The following is a 10,300-nucleotide window of genomic DNA, read 5'->3' as shown; positions in this document are numbered from 1 at the left end:
ATTGGGTAAAGTATTATAGAAAAATAAAGGAAAAGTTTTGAACATTAATTGATAAAAATGTGTGGGAACCCTGTACAAAATAGTGACACCATTGGCATTTACATTGGTTCCCTATGAGCCTCGCTCATTGCAAATCTGTCTGCCACCGTGTATGATCTCCTTGGAAAATTAAGACTCGATATGGCACAAAGGAAGTATGCCTTCCATTGTTCAACGGAAACAGGAGCGAATAGTGCTTTTGTCTTCCCCAGAAGGTCTCGGTAGCCATCCCCAGTTACCAAAGATGATCTGTAAGTTCTTCACAGTTACTATCTTCATATGTGGACCTGGAACAACCACAGTAACTATGGAAACCGTGGTAGTTTCTTGGCTCTAAGGTGAAACAGAAAGTGATCTGCTTGTCTTTGCAACAGCGCCGCCAACTATAATACTACTTGGAAAACCGGGGGGGGGTGAAAAGTTGTCTGTTTCCACTTTAAATCCAAGGCCATCTCTCTTGATTCAATTTCTTTGGTTAAAAAGGATCCATAGCTGCAGGGACAGTTAAAGACCGGCTCTTAGGTGAAACTTGGTAGATAACTTCATGGTAGTACACGTGGAAATCCACACTGAACCCTCAGAATCTGAGTTTTATTGTTGGTTTTGATCGTTTTATTGGAGTGCACCATCTCCATGACTGCAAAGCTGTTGTTTTGAGAACCTTTTAGTCTCCTAGTTATTTGTTCATCACTTGTGCAGGGTTTTATGGGGCGTACGTGGTCTCACTGGGCTGAGTGAGAGGTCAATGTGAGGGTCAGAGGTCATGCTACTGTGAGCGTCTGCTGAGGTGACAGACTTTCCTGATGTGCTTCTGGCTTTGTGTGGAGTTTGAGGGTTAGTTTACATTTAGTTTACAGACTAGTAAACTCAAAATTATCTAGATTTTTGGGCATTTTTATTTCACTTTCAAGTCAAATTACCACTCTGTCAAGCTCAGTTTGTTGTGTTAATCTCTCTTTTCATTTAGACTCTCAGTGTTTCCATACTGTTCCTCTCTCTCTGTTTTCCTCTGCTGCTGTCTGCACCTGAAGCCCATCTGATAGCAGAGCCCAGCAGGAGAGGAGGGTCTCTGGTGTTTGACTGACAGACCAGTGATGAGCACGCAGAGAGGGGGTAAAGGGTGAAGGTCAAAGGTCAGGCTCCCATGGAGAGGGGGAGAGCAGAACTGGGGGAAACAGAGAGGGGGGGACTTGCTAACGAGGTGGGGTGGTCGTTGGTGTTACATGCAAGCAGAAGAGATGAAAAGCAGCAATAAAAAAAGACATTTGGGTCATCAGGGAATGTATGAAATTTCATCCCAGTCCATTCAATAGTTGTTGAGATATTTTACTCAAAACTTGAATATATGGACATCATCATTGTACTTTTATCGGGGGACAACATCTAGTGTGCCTTGTTCTGTATCTCGATTATAACTTTTATATTCTGCACTGCAGAGCCTGCAGGAATGCAACAATAGTCCAGGTCCAGTCCACATATGTAGTGCACATGCCTGGCTGCAGAATCTGTGTGTATTTAAAAACTGAGAGCTGTTTGAACAGTGCAGCAACTTTAAACGTTCCTGTGTTTTCCAGCTATTTTCAAGTCTCATTATTAATCCTACCGACATATAAAATATTCCTTCAAAGGACCCTCAACAAAAGCAACCAACCACTTTGGTTATTGGTGTAAAGCTGTACATACAGCTTGTAGGACTGCATCTCCTCCATCCTGGTTGGTGATATGCATCTCTTTACATATGTTTACTATACCCAGAGCAATGATGGGCCCAGGCCAATATACTGGCTGATATTAGTTTATCACAGATAGACTGGTATCAGCATATAATACAGTATGTCTGACAACAAGTGCAGAAGATTTATGAGGCCGTTAGGAAGCAGAGTGTGTAATACATAGTTTGTCCACCAGAGAGCACTGACAAGTTAATTTTTAGAGTAAAATGTCCAGCTCCTTACATGTTCTAGTCACAGTTCTTTAATAACCAAATTCAAACTGTTGCTTTGAATTTGCTGTTGCTTTGAACACAACATATATGCTTTTATATATATGTTGTGTGTTTATCTAAAAAGGAAATATATGTATCAGCCAATATATTTTGTTCGATTTTTTTAAACTCAAATATCAGTAGCAGTATAATACTCAAAAAAATGGATTATCATCCTTCACTTTTACTTTGGAAACACAGTATGAGCGCTTCCATCTTACTGGCTTTGAGCTGCCGATATGGGAAAAAAAACAGACGTAGATGAGGAAAGATGGATAGAGATCTGTGTAGTAGACATTAAATTTATTTAAAAATTGTAAAGATACTACATCTGCTGATTGAAATATTGTAGAGTAGATTTTCCAAATCTTTTTGGCTTTTGACGCTCCAAAGACACAATTCAAAACTTTTCCATGACTTTTCAAGGAAACATTTTTTTTCCTTGCCGTACTTGCCCAGTGGTTTTCCGACATATCAGTGGGAACACGGGGAGAATATGAAGAAATCTACATGATGATAAATGAAATGTCACATATATACAGATTGGAGCAACATTTTGTCGATAGCTACAGAAAATTAATTTAAGTCAAATTCAGTTAATTTCAAGTAGTTTTTAAAGCACTTTTTTTCTTGATGATAACATTGTTTTCTGCTGAGAATTGTGCAAATTCATATATGAAGCAAATACATGCTATCAGGGCCTAAAATTAACTTTTTTTTAATCAAATGGTCATTTTTATTCAGGCATGTGATTGGCACAAAAACAGCAGGAAATTAGAAGCAGGGAGCAAAAATTAGAAATAATGGCAAGCACAGCCCTTAATCGCTTATTAGTTTTAAACATTTTTTAATTTTGAATAATTTTCTTATTGTCAAAAATTAGAACATTTTATTTAATTTACTTTTCCAAGGAACAATTTTTTTTTAAGTTTAAAATAAAAAGATTTTCAAGGTATTCTAGTACTAATATTTTTGAATGTCAATCAGCTCCTGTGAATCCTGGAAAGATTAGTATATGAATTTCATTAAACAAAACAAAATCCCATGACTTTTCCAAACACTTTTAGTGATTTTGTACAAAATCCATGACTTTTCTAGGCCTGGAAGATGAAGTTCTTGAAGCTCTGAAGTTCTGACTTCTCCAGGTTTTCCATGACCATTTATTGATTTAATGAATTGCTAAATGCCTGAAAACAAAGCAGTATTTTACAATAAATTGCAACGATCATGGAAAGGCCTAAAGGAACTAAATTAACTTTTTTTTTAATCAAATTGTTCCCCGTTGAAAAGTGTAAGTTAATAAGTTGCAGTGTTGAAGAAATACCACTAGATGTCACTCTACATCAAGATTTGATCAATATCCAGCCTCCCCATCCTCTGCCTTTCTCCTCTCTCTCTACGCACGCACGTGCACACACACATGCAAACACACACAAGTGGTAAACACACTTACAAAATATACAGCTCCTTTCAGCCAATCAGAACTTCCTTCTGTTTTTAGGTCTTCACACCTCTTTCTTCCCATCATTGAGTTTGAGTGAGAGATCAGCATGCACGCATCAGCTCACACCATCAGGGGGCGCTGCTCCGGTGTGATCCCGCATGGCTGTGTGTCTCAGCATGAGTCTGGTTTTCTACTACACACACAGCAGCGGATTATGTAATGTTTACTATTATGGCAATATATCTTCAGCGCGATACTGTGCTTTCTCTTTTTCTGTCCAGAGGTAAAGGTCACTATGTCGTACATCAAAGTTATCACACGTGTACGATGCCCGACTCCCGCACGTGCCATCATCTCAAGCGTGCACATCTTTCAGTCAGCTCTCAGCACACCGGTTCGTCTCGAGCACCGCTGCCTGCAAGTTACAAACACGGGGTTAGCCGAGTTTACGCCAGACCACGCCCTCTCGGTCCAGCTGGTGGCAACACTTGTGATGACATCACCGCCGCGCGCGCCCATTGGCTCCGAGACGTCGTACACCTGCCCAATCGCCTGCCGGTGAAGTGACGTCAGCCGAGACCGGTCCCGTTCACTTTCAATGGAGGGGGCGGGGCGGAGAGATCACCGACGTCAGAGCCAGCGGGATGCTGCGCCGGGATTGGCTGGATGCGGTGAAAGTCAGCGTCTGTTGCTGAGAGAAAAGGGAGAGGGAGAGCGGTTTGCGAGGGGCACTGATGCGTCGGCTGCACCACAGAAGAGTTACACTGCTCCTAAACTAACTTTCGACACGCGCATTTGTGCTCATCTCTCTCCAGTGTCAACGCTTTCACTCTCCTTCCTTTAATAATACCACAAAATAACTCAAAATGCACTTATTGCAACCGTTTGTATCTTTGGCATCAGAGCACAAACAGCCGCATTGTGGTGCTTTAATCTTGCTGCACTGGCTTTAGTGTGGAGAAGCAGAGAGGTTGATGCATTACCACCGTCTGCTCAGGGATGGCACTTGTGCTGTCAATTATGGTAAACATACTCCTTTTGAGAAGGGGAGGGGGCATTTGTGCCTTTCTATTGGTTCTCGGTGATATGCTCCCTCCTCTCAGCCCTCCCTCATGCTGTTCCTATGGTTCCCAAAGCTCTTATTGGATACTGTAAAGTTTGGGACAGGACACCGGTCTGGCTCAGCATCCCTGCCGCCATTGGCTGCATCCCTCCGTCCGTCAACTGGACTTTGACAGCCCGCCACGCCCTCTGCTCTGTGGCGCCGGCGCTAATTGGCTACTGTACCTGTCAGCGACCTCTGATTGGTCGGCTCGCCCAGCTGTTAGTGGTTCATTCACCATTTTGTGACTGTAGTGGAAAAGAAGACCGATAGTTTTTTATAGCCTTGTTTGAGTTTCTGTGGGGGAAAGACATGTTTTGCGGAGCAAAAGTAAAGTGTGAGCCCGGACCGCACAGTCGTCAGAGCCGACAGCCGAGGGATGTTACCGAGAGTTGTGCCAGCCTCCTCAGCAGCAAAATAGGACCATAAATCTTTCTGTGGCAAAGGGAAAAGCTCTGTTTGGGTGAGTTGGAACTTAGTTAACCAAAGGTAGATAAGATCAACTGGCACGATTTTACCGTTTTTCAGGAGCAACGGGTGCGCACGAGACGAGAATCAACTGCCAACGGTCGGTCGGTCGGTTGCTCCGACACCGTCCGAAGAAATGGAGTGACACCGCTTGCGAGCCGAGGAAGAGCCGAGAGAAAGGGGAGGGGTGTGGGGGGGTGTAACAGCCTAAAAACTTTCTCAAATGTTTTACCGCAGTCCCACGAAAACACAAGAGCTTCCCTCGGGTGACATTACAATACTGTAGTTATTGTTGAGTACTTTTCCTTGACCTCAGTTTGCGAGTTTCGCGTGGAGCAGCGCTAGCGTAGTAAAAGCAATCGACCTATTTGCAGCATTGCAGCCCAAATGTTTACTAATAGCAACGCAGGCTAATTTATAAAATGGACCCGGGAGAAAATGGAAAACAACAAGACTGTGTCCCGTTTCCTTGTGGTCTGGCTGACGGTGTTATTATGTGGGTACTACTAGTCTGCGTACTACGACTACTACAACCACTACTAACGTTACTGAGCTGCTTACTAGAGCGAAACACCAACACGGGAAGATTCCTGCTTTTTCCCCCAAGTTTTTAAAAAAAAATCGCACAGACTGAGTGTCACTTTCACGGCTCCATTAAGGAAGCCTCTGTGTGTTCTCACCAGGCGTTGTAGTGAATGTTTGCATGCCAAACATGGTTGTAAGAGGGAGAATTAGGCCCGTCTAGTCTAATTAAACGTCACTTGAAACCGGGTGTTTGTGTTTGTTACCGAGCACCGTACAGCAGAGTAGACCGGCTGACTGCCTCGAGTCATAATACTCCTTTGACATTGTGTAGCGCCTCTCGTAGTACTCGCAGAGATCAGCGCAAAGAAGCCGGGGATGCATTCGGTGTTTTCTCGGCTTTTCCCCCGCCGACACTCCACTTTTCTGCACTGCAATCAGTGTCGATGCACCCTTGACATCTCTGAATGAGCAGTTTTTAACAGTTTGGTCATATTTCTCTGCGGGTGTATTTTCAGTCACAGGAAATGAATGCTTGTTTTTGAGATTTGGACTCAAGTGTCCTCATCTGTCCTGCAGATTCTACACAGAGGCATGCATCTCTCTTATCTTCACACTTCTCTGTGCAGAAGACAAATCTCTGATGGTGTAGGCACCTTTGCATATTGTAGAGCAGTTGGTCATTGATGTGGCATTGGCAGTTCTGCCATTTGGTCCCAAACAGGAACAGTCACCTCTGATCCATGCTAGAGCCTCCTGATCAATATGGGCCAGAATGCAAAAAAAAAAATCCAGGCCTAAACGTTTCTCTTTTATTGATATAATATCTACAGTCAGAAATGCCACCCACTAAACAGCTGCCAGTATTCAAACTACGTCACAATGGATGTTCTCCATAACAAGCGCAGTCACACACTTGCATGCTCACACACTTCACAGCTCGGCCTCTTGCTACACCTAAAATACCTCTTAATGTTTTCATCTACTCGTCTCATGTTGCATGTATGATCACATCCCACTCAGTCATTAGTGCATCAACCGAAGTGTGTGTGTTTAACAGAGAGCATGTTGTTTTTTTGCTGTTTCATGTGTGAGTGTGTTCCCTGGTGACCCAGTTAAGGGCAAAGCCTCCCTGCCATGCTGGAGAGTACGAAGGCCACGGTAGGCTTCACGATCACATACGGTCTTCCTCCACGTTCCTCTTTTTCCATCCCTGTCCCCGTCACTGCAGCCCTGCGCCCATGCAGACACCCATAAAATGCTTTTAGGAGAGGGATGAGCTGCAGTGTGCCTAGTAACTACATATACACTCACACTGACATACAGTGCAAATGCAGCGTTGAACAACGTACACACAACCTGAAGACAGCTGCATACAGTTATCTACTTTTTGTGCCATAAGCAACTCAAATGCCCCCATGTCTCCCACACACGCATCCTGTGCCATGTTGCGGTGGGGCATAGGCGACCGTATATTCTCAACATATGACTGGATAAACTGGTATTGAGGTGTATATCTATTAGGATTGTATAGCCGAGTAATAAATACTGTACAACTTCTTCTTGTAGTGTTGACACTGAGATGAGATTTCCTCATGAAAATGTTCGTTCTGTGTGTGCCTGTGTTTGGCACATACACGCACCTGTGTCCAACCTGCTAACAAATCATCAGCAGGGTGCCCATTGCATGATTACGTATATTTTTAATCTCAAAATTCAATATGATGAAAGTAATTTTTATTTATTTTTATGTTTTGTTTTACAAAAACGCAAACATGGACCAGTGTGTGAGCTTCTGCATGTGTGTGTGTGTGTGTGTGTGTGTGTGTGTGTGTGTGTGTGTGTACGGGTGTTTATACGGCACAATGAATGCGTGAGTGTGAGACGATATGTAGGTCCAAGGGAGATTTTAACAGTGTATGCATGACTGCACTGTAAATTCCATGGAGAGCGTTTAGTGTGTGTGTAAAGTTTGATGTTGCTGTGCTGTGGAGGGGGTTGCATTGTGTGCTCGTGTGTGTGTTTGTGTGTGTGTGTGTGTGTGTGTGTGTGTGTGTGTGTGTTGGGTGAAACAGCATCTTTTTGTTATTTAAGGAGGAGTCCTGTCCAACGCAATGGAGACGATAGCCGTCGATTATCTGTCTATTCAGTATTTACAGTAGATTTAGACCAGAGCAGAAAATATCACACTCTTAACTTGCTTTAGTGCTGGAAGGTGCAAACGTCTTGAATCCCCTAAATTATGACTGAGTTCCTCTCCGCTTTGTCTGAATGCAGCCCAGAGGACGATCAGGATTCTCCAACAATTTACTTTAGATTTTTAGTCCGGACAACTTATGCACGAAAACCCAAAACCCAGAGAATAGCTACAAATAGCTAACAAACATAAAGAGTTAAAGGTCTGCAGTTATTCTCACATTAGGGGAGGTTTGTGGAGTGCACGCTATACATAATGCTTTGATCTTTTAGGCAAGAATTGGGACTATGTGAAATGTTAAAATCCTGTGCCAGTTATTATATGGCAGCACTGAAATTATAGACGCTTCCTGCTTAAATTCATGGACATGTCCCTGTAATTTAGTGTAACACATTTGGTGTTTTTGACAGTATTGGTATTTTGTCTGCAATTTCAGATGAAATTCTGTGGATAAAACAATTGCTTGTCCTCACAACAAGGATGCATTTACAAATGGTACACATGGTTGAAGACTTGAAATGTTTTCCCTCAATTTAACCCTTAAACACCTGCCTACCACCTATCAGTTTTCTTGTGCTGAGTTCAGAACTCCTTTACAATCATTTAAACCACTGAACCCGAGAAAATGGGTTTGATTTCTTTCAAAAACATAGGGAAAAACATAAAGAGCAACTTGGCAAGTAAACTACAAATTACAGAAATATGACAAAAAATTACTTGAAAATATTATTAGAAATGGGTTTTTTTTTTTCAAAAAACAAATACAAAACATCAAGGGAAAATTTCCAGGAAACTATACTCATAAATATTATAATAGATAGTAGATTATTTTTAGCACTTTCTTCTGATCATTTTCTTGTTTGTTTCTTCATTACTTTTTTTAAAACTTATTTTTAGGTAATTTTCTTGAAACATTTTGTAATTTCTTGTGAATATTTTTTAAGTTGTTTGTTACCTTCTTTCCATGTTTTTGAAAAAAAAAAAATCAAGCCACTTTGCTCAGGTTTTAAAGGGTTAACTCAAAAACTTATGAGGCTTTCACTGATAAAGAAAAAGTTTTCGGACTGGTTAGAAACTTGCACTAAATGCCCAGCACTAAAAATAAAGATAGGCCCATGTGTAATTCTGAAACTCCTCTGTTATCTACATGTCGTGCACTTACTCTGTTGTGCGGTCCAGTACCTTCGAAGTTGCAGAATGTGAATACACACAAATGCCTGCTCCTGGCTTATCAGCCCGAGCTTAGAGCATTTTGGAACGCCATAAGCATGACCAAACACATTTTTCAAAGCTAAGATCAGATCCTCCGGAGTCATTCAGTAAACCAGACAGTCAGTCAAGTGGTCCTGACTCCTTCCTGTCTTTTCCAGTGCGCTACAGGACCAACACACCCAGTCCAGGCCTCCACATCTACTCTAAAGGAGTGCTTGGCCTGGTGTTAGTGGGAGGTACATTCCTGCAGTCCAAGTTTTCTTTCTTCTTTCCCTTGATTTGTCTGCGATGTCTGACATACATGGAATCTTCAAAAAATAATACTTCGTTCAGAAAGTGAGTAATGTGGAGTTTCACATTCTGTACTTTTTATTTATTTATTTATTTTCAATTACACACAGTATGGTCTGCTAATTGGTAGGAAGCAATATTTGTTTGAAAAAAATATTTTATTATGCGCACTAATGTGGCTATGGCAGTCGTTTACATTGAGAGGATACAATTATTACGTCAGTCATTTCACAGAGGAGCTTTCAAAGGTCAAACTGCTTTGTACTAACTTCATATCTGTTTAGTGCATTTAATATGAAGTTAATTGTGCTCTTCCTCTTAAGTTGCAAACTGTTTAGAAACTGTCGTAGTATGCAATAGATGAGCAAAGATATGAATAGAGCAGTGTTTTTCAAATGTCTGCATTTGCAGGAAGCGCCATGGTTACAGTAAAGTAGGTAAACTTCAGATTCAAAGCTACACACATAAAAATGCAAAACATTAGCATCGCTTTTAATATTGGTATCTGCAGCATTTAAGTAATGTGTACATTTCACTGTTGTGCATTGCCAATTTGTAACTGATATAATAAAAATGAGGGCTGATAAAATGGTGATTTAGAAATGAAAACGAAAGCTCCTTTGCCTGTTTATACAGTAAATACTGTATTGTGTGAGGGCAGAGGCCAAAATGGAGAGCACACGATGAGTGTGTGAATGGTTCGGGTTGTTTAGTCATTCAGGATCAGGAAGAGATGCTTCTCTATACTGCAGGAAGCAGTGGTGTTACTGGTTTACATTGTGTCTCGTTTGTTACAGAGAACAAACAGTTAACAACAAGGTCACCTTATGTGTGTGTGTGTGTGTGTGTGTGTGTGACAAACTTTTCTAATGTATAGGACAGTAACTGTGACGGAGCAGACTGTATGAATTTGTCTGTGTGTTCTTGTCTGCATTTGCAGGAATGCGGGCATTTGCGCGCATGTTGGTGAGTTGCTGGGCTTAGTCGAGGGGAGCACATATGCACACATTTGTGTACAAGTGTGTGTGTGTGTGTGTGTGT

The 10,300-nt window shown here is 41.8% G+C and overlaps 1 protein-coding gene across 1 annotated transcript in view; it reads left to right on the top strand.

Annotated features, from left to right (window-relative positions):
• Positions 1 to 4,816: 4,816 nt before the first annotated feature.
• cicb (capicua transcriptional repressor b) overlaps positions 4,817 to 10,300 on the top strand; it is a 47,004-nt gene continuing 41,520 nt past the window's right edge. The window contains exon 1 of the mRNA XM_042489284.2: positions 4,817 to 5,032. The gene's annotated coding sequence lies outside the window, so the exon portion shown is untranslated. The remainder of the gene's footprint in view (positions 5,033 to 10,300) is intronic.

Source organism: Plectropomus leopardus, chromosome 11 (genome assembly GCF_026936395.1).
Source record: "Plectropomus leopardus strain MGB_pleo_1.0 chromosome 11, ASM2693639v1, whole genome shotgun sequence".
In the NCBI taxonomy this organism is placed as follows: Eukaryota; Metazoa; Chordata; class Actinopteri; order Perciformes; family Serranidae; genus Plectropomus; species Plectropomus leopardus.
The sequence above is the reverse complement of the archived record's forward strand: the minus strand, read 5'-3'. Positions and strand labels throughout refer to the sequence as shown.